Genomic DNA, 12,856 nt, shown 5'->3' on the forward strand with positions numbered 1-12,856 from the left:
TGTTGCGGCCGGGGTACGAACCCCATGGTCTATAAGCCGATGTGCCAATCGCTTGGCACTATCGAATGTAGTGGGGTTTGAAGCCAAAACATTTCCTTGGAATGGAGGCACCAGCCCCCATATATATCTTTCAATCTTCTTCCCCTCTGTATGAACCATGTTGGGACAGAGGGCCACCAGTTCACAGAACCTGGCGGTGTAGGAGACTATGTTGGAGCCCTTCATGGTTAGGCTCCACAGTTCTTCCTCTAGCTTTTGGATTTCGCCCCTCGGGCAGTACTCCTCAACCATTAGCTCTCTCAGAGCTTCCCAGCCCATAGCATTTGCCACTATAAGGGATAGTGACTTGACATGGCTATTCCACCATGTTAGGGCTTTTGCCTCGAAGGTGCAAGCAGCAAACTTGACCTTGCTCCCTTCTGGACAGGAGCAGATTTCGAAAACCGATTAGGTCTTCTCGAACCATTGCGAGAGGGCAATGACTCTACCAGTCCCTTTGAAGGACAATGGTTTGCAGTTTGTGAAGTCCTTGTAGGAGCACTCTCCGGAGCGCACATGGATTTCACCATGAGTAGATAGGACAGGGGTTCCTCCTCCAGTGGAAACAAAAGAATGATATTGTGCCATGGCTGTAGCCACAGCCGCAGCTACAGCAGCATTTAGAGCTGCCGTATCGAATTGAGGAGCAGGTGGTGTGGGTGCGGGAGGATCGCGTCTTGTCGATCGACGTGGAGGCATCTTTTAACTAAAAGTTTACAAAGACGAAGATATTGATAATAATTTAATAGGAAATAGATAAGAATGACTCATGGACTAACTCTCCATAGTCCCACAACACAAATGAATAACACGATTGATTGTAAACGAAACCATTTGGATATAATTTCCCTGAGATTAGATATCTGTCAATAATACTGGAATTATAGATGAAATGAGTTCGGGAAAAATGACCTAGAAGTAGGCCTTACATCAACCAAGATGGGAAAATTTTGACAGACTACTACCTAATCAAGACCTAACGGGTCTAAGATTTACAAGGATAGGAAATTAGACTAGAGTTTTTACACTAACTAGGTTACATCCAAAACAGAAGTCGATGAGACTCTAACGACGACGAGAACTACTAGAGTGAGTTCTTGAATCCGACAGTAGACGTTCTATGTCCCTCATACGCCTTTCAGACCTTGCCTGCTGAGCTCGAAGTTCCCTGATTTCAGCTTGGGTTTCAGCAAGTTCCCTCTGTAGAACTGTATTATGGACCTGAGTCCTTTCATGAGCAGACTCTAGTTGGCGAATGCAGACAGTGTTAATGCCAGAGTTGGGATCAATCTCCACGACTCGGTCGATAGTTGCTCGAACTTGCTCGGTGTTCCGAGCAATCCTACGGACCATTATGGGGAGGACCCTGTCAGCTGAACCTCCCTCGGTGAGGTTGTAGAAGCTTCTGTCTCCATTATAAGGTATGGGTTGACCCTGTTCCTGACTCCATCTATTCAAGTTTGTGGCCCACAGAGGAGTGGGTCCTTGAAATGTTGGATGAGGGTTCAGGTTTGGATCTTGAGCAGCTGGGGGTAGGTTGTTGACTTCAGGCTCTGAGTCAGAACCATCAGAAAAGCCTTCAGCTTCGGGATCATCCAAAGGGATTGGGTGATCATCTTCTGGCTCTTCTCCCAGCCATCCTGCATTGCCGTGGTTGGGATAGTATGGGTCTCCGGGGATATGGAATCCAGCCATGAAATCTACGCGAGAAAAGGGATAAAGAAATAAATAAATAGACGAACTAATTAGATAATTATAAGATGATCTTTATCAGTTACTCCAACATTTGCGTAGTGCATACTAGTCATATGTAACCTAGACAGGATAGACCTTCGAATAAGTGACCCTAACTCTAAGCCCACAAACAAACAAGGAACAGGAAGTAGAGCAAAGATCACAGATTCTAAGTCTATGCCATCCTAGTTACCTATAACCTTAATGTATCCACCCCGCAACTATTGACATACTAAAAAAGACCTTTAGTTCTCAGATCGGTAATTAATAGCAACACAAAATACTCCTATAGTATTTTAAGTTTATGTTCTGTTCTACTGTTCTCGTTGTAGTAGTGTTGGTAAGTTTTTAGACTTGTTGCAACCTCACAACCATACTTAGGCACATGCTAATCACTCCTCGGATAATGTAGTTGATCAGGCTACATCTTCCCAGGGTTGACCATATGTCTCTAAGTCTACTTGTGCTGTCCAACAATCGTAATACTTTTGTTCTGTCCTAGTGACACTGATTTTAGTATGAATGCAGGTATGTATACTTAGTTAAATATTTTATTATTTAAAAGTATAAACTCTCTATCATAGTATTTTAATCCTACTGTTTTTATAGTTCGTATATCTTTTATGGGTTGATACACTCGATTCACTATAAACAAGGCTCTGATACCAATCTGTCACACCCCAAAACCGGAACGGCGGAAACGATCGGGGGTGGAGGACGTCATGTTCAGTATCACAACAATGCAAAGTAGTAAACAAGCAACAACATCATCCATTGCATTAATAATATAATTTCATACAAGTGTGTTCTGTCAAGTTATATAGACACCAAAAGTATACATCAAAAATAAAAGATGAGTCTTGAACGAGCTCCATCTTCTCAAAACCTGGCACAGGTACCTGTCTACTGGTGACCTGAGAATACAAGTTATTTTGAAAGAGTTTATCAGCTTTAAAGCTGGTGAGTTCATAAGTATATTAGTGTCTGTATTTGTATGAAAGTGTTTGTAAGTCTGTAATGTATAAGTTTTGTAAAAGTTTGTAATTGTTTGAACTCTCCTAGAAAACCCCATGTTTCCTACTAAAAGTAGCCTTCTACCAAGGCATCTAGTATCTGTGTGTGTGTCTCTTGTAAGAGTGTGTATTTTCCGAAATCTGACCATCATTAACCAAAAATATAGTTTTTACATTATTGTTTATTGTGTGAATATCACAAAGTAAATGTAAAGGGAAAATGAAATAGTACTGTAGTGTGTATTAAGTAACTACTGCTGTACTAATTACTTTAAACCAATTGTTATTTAAAGTACCATGTGATCGGCCTGTATCCTGCTACCGACTCTATAGAAAAACGACGATGTAAGACGTCGTAAGAAATGACGTTTGGCACCCGTAGACTTGCAAGTCCCACTGTAGCGAGTAGCAATGTGTAGGATAGTCAATCCAGTATAGATCTATACACAAACTCATACGCTCTCCACTTAAGGAGATTCTGGATACAAAACGGGTCATGACAGGTACTGCCATGCCCCCGTTAAGTGGCTCACATAACTGTAAGAAATGTATATGTATATGTATATGTATGTGCCAGCTGTATTGTGTGTTCTTTCTCTATCTAGCCTATATGTTTTATTTCTCATCACTGTGTATTATGTTTGTTTCTCATCACTATGTATTATGTTTGTTTCTCATCACTATGTATTATGTTTGTTTCTCATCACTATGTATTATGTTTGTTTCTCATCACTATGTATTACTCATGAATGAACTGACTCATTGTATGTTTCATTGTTCTAGTAACAGTATCTTCCTAAACTATACCTATTATAGTTTACTAGTAATGTTGTTTGTGTATATGAACATGTTTGTATACCTTTGCTATCCAAAGGCATTGAACTGAATGAAAGAAGTAACCTTTTATATCTATACACATATACATGATATATAACTAGGATTCAAACGACCTTCGGACAAATAACCCGAATACCCTAAGTCCACAACCAAACAAGGAACAGGAAGTAAGGTGAGCTATCAGTCCTAAGTCCTTTCAATCCTACTTATATAATTATATCCATATAGATACACAGAATATAAGTTAAAAGAGTTTAATAAAAGTATTTGATATGTAAAAGAGTTTGTAAAACAGTTTGAAGTAAAACAGTTTGATAACACAGTTTGAAAAGTAAGAAATCCACTTGTTTGGTAGTTATTAATCACATGTGATTGATATAATAACTATAATAGTTCAACTTGTATCCCCCCCATAAAAGCATTTAAAAACATTTAAAAGGTTAATTAAGGGGTATGAACTCACCTGTAGTGAGTGGTTTGGATGAACGGGAAGTATAGGATGCTAGGTGTCAAGTGAAGACTTGTACACACACAATGATCCTAGTTTAACATATAATATCACATATATGTATCCAATTAGTCTTTAAACAACTAATTAACAAAGTTAAGACATCCTAGGACATGTAAAACACCTTATTTAAGTGCTATAAGTCCTAAAGATTGCATCTAAGTGTTGTAGGACATTGCTATTGAGTTTAGGGTTCAAGGGGACCCTTTATTTGAGTTTACGGTTTTGTGATCATAACTCATTGAGTTTACGGTCGTAAACCCATGAGTTTACGACCGTAAACTCATGTTTCTTTGACCATTTTGTGTTTTGAAGCCTTAAAGATCACAAGAAGCATTCCTACTTCATGTTTAAGCCTTAGGAAGAAATTAGGGCACCATTTCACTCCTTTTAGGAGTTTACGGTCCTTGGACCATTTCCCTTTGGGTTTACGGCCGTAAACCCAAATGGTTTATGGTCTTTTGATGTTTTCAAGCACTAAGCACATCAAGGAATGGATCTAGGCTAGTTTCCAAGGCTTAGAAGGGACTAGGGCACACTTTGGCACCCTTTTTGGGGTTTACGGTCCAAGAACATCTTGGACCGTAAACACCTTTGATCCTTGGTTTCTTGGGTGTTTTCTTGATGTTTAGAAGTGTAACAAGCTCTATAATACTCTAGGATAGAAGTACTTACTAGGTAGAAGCTTGAAAAGGTGCTAAAAGTCCAAGAACACTAGTGTGTGTTCTTGGTGTTCTTGGTGAAACTTGAAGATCTACACTTTTGAAATGATTTCACGGATGGAATCATGTTAGATCACTAGATTAAGGTATATATCAACTTATTAGGGTAAGAAACACTTACAAGTTGAAGATCTTGAATAAATGTTGGATGATACTTGAGAGAGAATTGAGATTTGGATCTTGAAAATGTGGAAAATGGTAAAATATGACTAAGTGTCATATTTATACCCCCTTTTAGGGTTTAAGGCCATAAACACCTTTGTTTAGGCCGTAAACTCCAAACTCTTGGAGTTTTGGAATAATATTGTTTCACCACAAACCCTAGGGCATCCTCTCTCCTGTTATCTCCTGAAGTACTAAACTTAAAATACTCAAACTTATTCCAAAAAGCTTGAAAATTAGCAGAAACAGTTTTGAGTCCTATTGAAGTGAATGGTTGTACATAATAGAAATTTCGAGTTGTCAAACTTACAAACTTAACTTACCACGCGAACTCAGTAACGTACATTCTACTTTCCACGTATCGAACTTGAAAAAGTGTCTGTCCGACGAGACTCTTGTAATCCCACTCGACGAGATCGAGATCAACGAGAGCGTCAACTTCGTGGAAGAACCTGTAGAGATCATGGACCGGGAGGTCAAGCAAACGAAACAAAGCCGTATCCCGATAGTGAAGGTTCGCTGGAACGCCAAGGGAGGACCTGAATTCACTTGGGAGCGAGAGGATCAGATGAAACTGAAATATCCTCGTCTTTTTACTTAGTTATTTGTAACTACTTATTTGCTTAAACTCTAATTTCGGGATGAAATTCCTTTTAAAGGGGGGACGAAATTCCTTCTTTTTACTTAGTTAGAAGGAATTTCGTCCAGAAATTAGAGTTTAAGCAAATAAGTAGTTACAAATAACTAAGTAAAAAGATGAGGATATTTCAGTTTCATCTGATCCTCTCGCTCCCAAGTGAATTCAGGTCCTCGCTTGGCGTTCCAGCGAACCTTCACTATCGGGATACGACTTTGTTTCGTTTTCTTGACCTCCCGGTCCATGATCTCTACAGGTTCTTCCACGAAGTTGAGGCTCTCGTTGATCTCGATCTCGTCGAGTGGGATTACAAGAGTCTCGTCGGACAGACACTTTTTCAAGTTCGATATGTGGAAAGTAGAATGTACGTTACTGAGTTCGCGTGGTAAGTTAAGTTTGTAAGCTACAGGGCCGATTCTTGCGAGAATCTCGAAAGGCCCTATGTACCTTGGATTTAGCTTTCCACGCTTTCCGAAGCGTATCAAGCCCTTCCAGGGTGAGACCTTCAATAGAACACGGTCGCCCACCTGGAATTCCAACGGTTTCCTTCGTTTATCAGCGTAGCTTTTCTGTCGGTCTCTAGAGGCTTTCAATCGTTCACGAATATGAACGATCTTCTCCGTTGTTTCCCGAATGATCTCCAGACCCATGAGAGTGCCTTCAGGAACTCGTCCTTTAGCTAACTGGGTATCACCCACCTCAGCCCAGCACAGAGGGGATCTGCACTTTCGGCCATAGAGGGCCTCGAATGGAGCAGCCTTTCTGCTTGTGTGATAACTGTTGTTGTAGGAAAATTTGACAAGGGGTAAATGAGTATCCCATGCTTTCCCAAAGTTGATCACACAGGCTCGCAACATATCTTCCAAGGTTTGGAGAGTCCTCTCACTTTGCCCATCGGTCTGTGGATGCTAGGCTGTACTCATGTCCAGCCTAGTTCCTAGGGAACTTTGTAGCGACTGCCAGAACCTCGAAGTGAATCTACTATGTCTGTCCGAGATAATGGATATGGGAACACCATGCAGTCGTACAATCTCTCTAATGTAAGTTCTTGTAAGCTTCTCCATCTTGTCTGTTTCCTTGATAGGCAGGAAGTGTGCGGACTTGGTCAATCTATCGACGATGACCCATATGGTATCAAGTCCACCCGTTGTCTTGGGCAACTTGGTTATGAAGTCCATAGTGATCCGCTCCCATTTCCATTCCGGTGTCTCCGACTGTTGTAGTAGACCGGTATAGCTTTTTAAGATCCAGATACATCTTATTTGAACCTGGGTGGACGGAATAACGACTGTTGTGCGCCTCGTTCATGACCAAGTCTCTGAAACCACCGAGTTTCAGGGTCCAGATCCGATCCACGAAATAATAAGCTCCACCACCCTTTACCTCCAAGTTCTTATCCGTCCCTCTCAGGGATTCACCCGCCACATTTTCAGGTTTCAAAGCGTCGAGCTGAGCTTCCTTAATTTGTGTGGACAAGTGTGAATGGATTGTCATAGTCAAAGATTTGACTCTATGACCAGAATATTCTTTCTGACTTAGGGCGTCAGCTACTACGTTGGCTTTACCCGGATGATAACGAATTTCACATTCGTAATCACTGAGTAGCTCGACCCACCGTCGTTGTCTCATGTTGAGCTCCTTCTGGTCGAATATATGTTGTAGGCGTTTGTGGTCTGTAAAGATAGTGCTTTTTGTTCCATACAGGTAGTGTCTCCAGATCTTCAGAGCAAATACAACTGCTCCTAGGTCAAGATCGTGTGTGGTGTAGTTGACCTCGTGTGTCTTTAGCTGTCTCGAGGCATAGGCGATGACCTTACCTCGTTGCATCAGAACACATCCGAGTCCTTGATTTGACGCATCGCAATAGATAACGAAGTCTTCTATCCCTTCGGGGAGGGATAGTATTGGTGCGGTGCACAAGGCTCGTTTGAGCGTTTGGAACGCTCCCTCCTGCTTCTCTTCCCAGTCAAAGGCCACGCCTTTCTGGGTTAGTGTTGTAAGAGGTTTCGTAATGCGGGAGAAGTTCTGAATGAACCTGCGATAGTAGCCAACGAGGCCTAGAAATTGACGAATTTCTATAGGCGTGTTCGGTGCTGACCAACTCTCAATGGCTTTGATTTTGGAAGGGGCCACGTGTATTCCCTCTTTGCTAACCATGTACCCTAAGAATTCGACTCTTCGGATCCAAAATTCGCATTTCGAGAACTTCGCATAGAGCTTCTCCGAATGCAGCGTTTCTAAGACCTGTCGAAGATATTGACTATGTTCCTCCTTACTACGAGAGTAGATAAGTATGTCATCGATGAAGACGATGACGAACTGGTCCAAGTAAGGACGACACACCCTATTCATTAAATCCATGAATACAGCGGGCGCGTTTGTTAATCCGAACGGCATCACTACGAATTCGTAGTGCCCATAACGAGTTCGGAAGGCTGTCTTCGGAACATCCTCCCCTAGTACTCGTAGTTGGTTATATCCGGACCTTAAGTCGATTTTTAAAAATAAATTCGCCCCTTGAAGGTGGTGAAATAAATCGTCAATACAAGGCAAAGGATAACGATTTTTGACGGTCAGCTTGTTGAGCTCCCTGTAGTCGATGCACATACGAAACGATCCGTCTTTCTTCTTGACTAACAAGACTGGAGCTCCCCAGGGTGAGAAGCTTGGTCTTATAAAGCCCTTGCTGAGCAGTTCGTTAAGTTGACAGGACAGTTCTTGCATCTCTGCAGGTGTTAGACGATAGGGCGATTTGGCTACAGGGGTAGCCCCTGGAACTAAGTCAATTCTGAATTCAACTTGACGTTGCGGAGGTAATCCTGGGAGTTCTTCTGGAAAGATGTCGGGAAAGTCGCGTACTACTGGAATGTTCTGAATGTCTTTCGTTTCTTGGCTCACATCGACCACATGAGCAAGGAATGCACGACATTCCTTTCACAAGAATTCTGAGCTTGAATGCTAGAGATGATACGAAGGTTCGTGCCGGGTTTGTCGCCATAAACTACTAGGGTTTCGCTAGAAGGCAGATTAAGGCGTACAACCTTTTCGTAACACATGATGTCGGCACGATGAAGACTCAACCAATCCATGCCGGTAATGACGTCGAAACTTTTAATTGAAACCGGCATGAGGTTGATCGAAAATGAATGGCTATCTAAAGTTAGGGTACACCCTATGAATATACTGTTCGTGCTCTCTGTCTTTCGATTAGCCATTTCTACAGTGAACGGTTCTTTAAGTGCTCGTGATTTTTGCTTAAGTAAATGAGCAAATTTTTGGTTCACGAAACTCCTCTCCGCTCCACTATCTAATAGTATGCATGCATAAGAGTTATCGAGGAGAAACGTACCCGTGACCACTGTGGGGTCGGCAATCGCTTCCTCGTGGCCTATGGCCAGAACTCTTCCCACTCCACCGACATTCCCTGCCTTCGGGCATTTCCTTTTGTAGTCGCCCACCTCGCCACAACCGTAGCAAGCCTGGCCCACACCAGCGCCGGGGACTTGGGTGATTGGCCTCGCTGGAGCTTTGTAGAAACAGGCAGTGTGCCCCTTCCTGTTGCAGTTCAAACACTGCATTTCTCGGCAGGCTCCTGCGTGGTGGAAGTTGCACTTGTTGCACTTGGGAAAACTTCCAGCATACTGCTTTGTCGGAGCAGCAGCAATGGCAGGTGTTATCGCAGCATGTACTGCCACGATCTGCTGCTTTTTAGCAGCCTTCTTCTTCTTTTTGTCATTCCAGAACTTCCGCTTGGAATCAGCAGTTCTGGCGGGTTCTGGGATGGCCAGGGTTGTTGTTGCGGCCGGGGTACGAACCCCATGGTCTATGAGCCGCTGTGCCAATCGCTTGGCACTATCAAATGTGGTGGGGTTTGAAGCCAAAACATTGCCCTGGAATGGAGGCACCAGCCCCCATATGTACCTTTCGATCTTCTTTCCCTCTGTGTGAACCATGTTGGGACAGAGGGCCACCAGTTCGCAGAACCTGGCGGTCTAGGAGACTATGTCGGAGCCCTTCATGGTTAGGCTCCACAGTTCCTCTTCTAGCTTTTGGATTTCGCCCCTCGGGCAGTACTCCTCAATCATCAGCTCTCTCAGAGCTTCCCAGCCCATAGCATTAGCCACTATTAGAGATAGTGACTTGACATGGCTATTCCACCATGTTAGGGCTTTATCCTCAAAGGTGCAAGCAGCGAACTTGACCTTGCTCCCCTCTGAACAGGAGCAGATTTCGAAAACCGATTCGGTTTTCTCGAACCATTGCGAGAGGGAAATGACTCCGCCAGTCCCTCTGAAGGACTTGGGCTTGAAGTTAGTGAAGGCCTTATAGGAGCACTCTCTCAAGCGCACATGAGCTTCACCCAGAGTAGATTGAACAGGGGTTCCTCCTCCAGTGGAACCAGATGAATGATATTGAACCATGGCTGTAGCCACAGCCGCAGCTACAACATCATTTAGAGTTGTTGTATCGATTTGAGGTGCAGGTGGTGTTGGTGCGGGAGGATCACGTCTTGTCGATCAACGTGGAGGCATCTTTCAACTATAAGTTTAGAAAGACGAAGAAATTGATAAGAATTTAATAGGACAATTGATGAAAATGACTCATGGACTAACTCTCCAAAGCCCAACAGCACAATTGAATAGCACGATTGAATGTAGATCTAGAACTAACAGATGATAGCATTTGAATAATAATTTCCATGAGATTAGATATCTGTCAACAATACTGGAATTACAGATGTAATGAGTTCGGGAAAAAATGACCTAGAAGTAGGCCTTACATCAACCAAGATCGGAAAATTTTGACAGACTACTACCTAATCAAGACCTAACGGGTCTAAGATTTACAAAGATAGGAAATTAGACTAGAGTTTTTACACTAACTAGGTTACATCCAAAAGAGAAGTCGATGAGACTCTAACGGCGACGAGAACTACTAGAGTGAGTTCTTGAATCCGACAGTAGACGTTCTATGTCCCTCATACGCCTTTCAGACCTTGCCTGCTGAGCTCGAAGTTCCCTGACTTCAGCTTGGGTTTCAGCAAGTTCCCTCTGTAGAACTGCATTGCAGACCTGAGTCCTTTCATGAGCAGACTCTAGTTGGCGAATGCGGACTATGTTAACGCCAGAGTTGGCGTCAATCTCCATGACACAGTCGATAGTCGCTCGACCTTGCTCGGTGTTCCGAACAATGCTACGAACCATGATGGGTAGGACCCTGTCAGCTGAACCTCCCTCGGTGAGGTTGTAGAAGCTTCTGTCTCCATTATAGGGAATGGGTTGACCCTGTTCCTGACTCCATCTATTCAAGTTTGTGGCCCACAGGGGTGTGGGTCCTTGAAATGCTGGACGAGGATTCAGGTTTGGGTCCTGAGCAGCTGGGGGTAGGTTGTTGACTTCTGGCTCAGAGTCAGAATCCTCAGAAAAGCCTTCAGCTTCGTGATCATCCAATCAGATTGGGTGATCATCTTCTGGCTCTTCTCCCAGCCATCCTGCATTGCCGTTGTTGGGGTAGTACGGGTCGCCGGGGATGTGGAATCCAGCCGTGATATCTATGCGAGAAAAGAGATAAAGAAATAACTAAATAGACGCACTAATTAGATAATTATAAGATGATCTTTATCAGTTACTTCAACATTTGCGTAGTGCATACCAGTCATATGTAACCAAGACAGGATAGACCTTCGAATAAGTGACCCTAACTCTAATAAAGACCTTTAGTTCTCAGATAAGTAATTAAAGGAACACAAAATACTCCTATAGTATTTTAAGTTTATGTTCTATTCTACTGTTGTCATTATAGTAGTGTTGGTAAGTTTTTAGACTTGTTGCAACCTCACAACCACACTTAGGCACATGCTAATCACTCCTCGGATAATGTAGTTGATCAGGCTACATCTTCCCAGGGTTGACCATATGTCTCTAAGTCTACTTGTGTTGCCCAGCAATCGTAATACTTTTGTTCTGTCCCAGTGACACTGATTTTAGTATGAATGCAGGTATGTATACTTGGTTAAATATTTTATTATTTAAAAGTATAAACTCTTTATCAGAGTATTTTAATCCCGCTGTGTTTATAGTTCGTATATCTTTTATGGGTTGATACACTCGATTCACTATAAACAATGCTCTGATACCAATCTGTCGCACCCCAAAACCGGAACGGCGGAAACGTTCGGGGGTGGAGGATGTCATGTTCAGTATCACAACAATGAAAAGTAGTAAACAAGCAACAACATCATCCATTGCATTAATAATATAATTTCATACAAGTGTGTTCTGTCAAGTTATATAGACACCAAAAATATACATCAAAATAAAAGATGAGTATTGAACGAGCTCCATCTTCTCAAAACCTGGCACCGGTACCTGTCTACTGGTGACCTGAGAATACAAGTTATTTTGAAAGAGTTTATCAGCTTTAAAGCTGGTGAGATCATAACTGTATTAATGTCTGTATTTGCATAAAAGTGTTTGTAAGTCTGTAATTGTATCAGCTTGTAAAAGTTTGTAATTGTTTGAACTCCCCTAGAAAACCCTATGTTTCCTACTAAAAGTAGCCTTCTACCAAGGCATCTAGTATCTGTGTGTGTGTCTCTTGTAAGAGTGTGTATTTTCCCAAGTCCGACTATCATTAACAAAAAATATAGTTCTTACATTATTGTTTATTGTGTGAAGATCACAAAGTAAATGTAATGGGAAATTAAATAGTATTGTAGTGTTGTATTAAGTAACTACTACTGTACTAACTACCTTAAACCAATTGTTATTTAAAGTACCATGTGATCGGCCTGTATCCTGCTACCGACTCTATAGAAAAATGACGATGTAAGACGTCGTAAGAAATGACGTTTGGCATCCGTAGACTTGCAAGTCCCACTGTAGCGAGCAACAAGGTGTAGGATAGTCAATCCAGTATAGATCTATACACAAACTCATACGCTCCCCACTTAAGGAGATTCTGGATACAAAACGGTCATGACAGGTAGTCTCATGCCCCGTTACGTGGCTCACATAAATGTAATAATGTTCTAGTATATGTATGTGCTAGCTGTATTGTGTGTTCTCTCCCTGTCTAGCATGTATTGTTTGTTTCTCATCATAGTATTCTATTGTTTGTTTCTCATCATAGTATCATTGTTTGTTTCTCATCATAGTATCTATTGTTTGTTTGTTATTGACTCATGTATGAACTGACTCATTGT

Source organism: Lactuca virosa, chromosome 5 (genome assembly GCF_052849685.1).
Source record: "Lactuca virosa cultivar CGN04683 chromosome 5, Lactuca_virosa_CGN04683_v6, whole genome shotgun sequence".
In the NCBI taxonomy this organism is placed as follows: domain Eukaryota; kingdom Viridiplantae; phylum Streptophyta; class Magnoliopsida; order Asterales; family Asteraceae; genus Lactuca; species Lactuca virosa.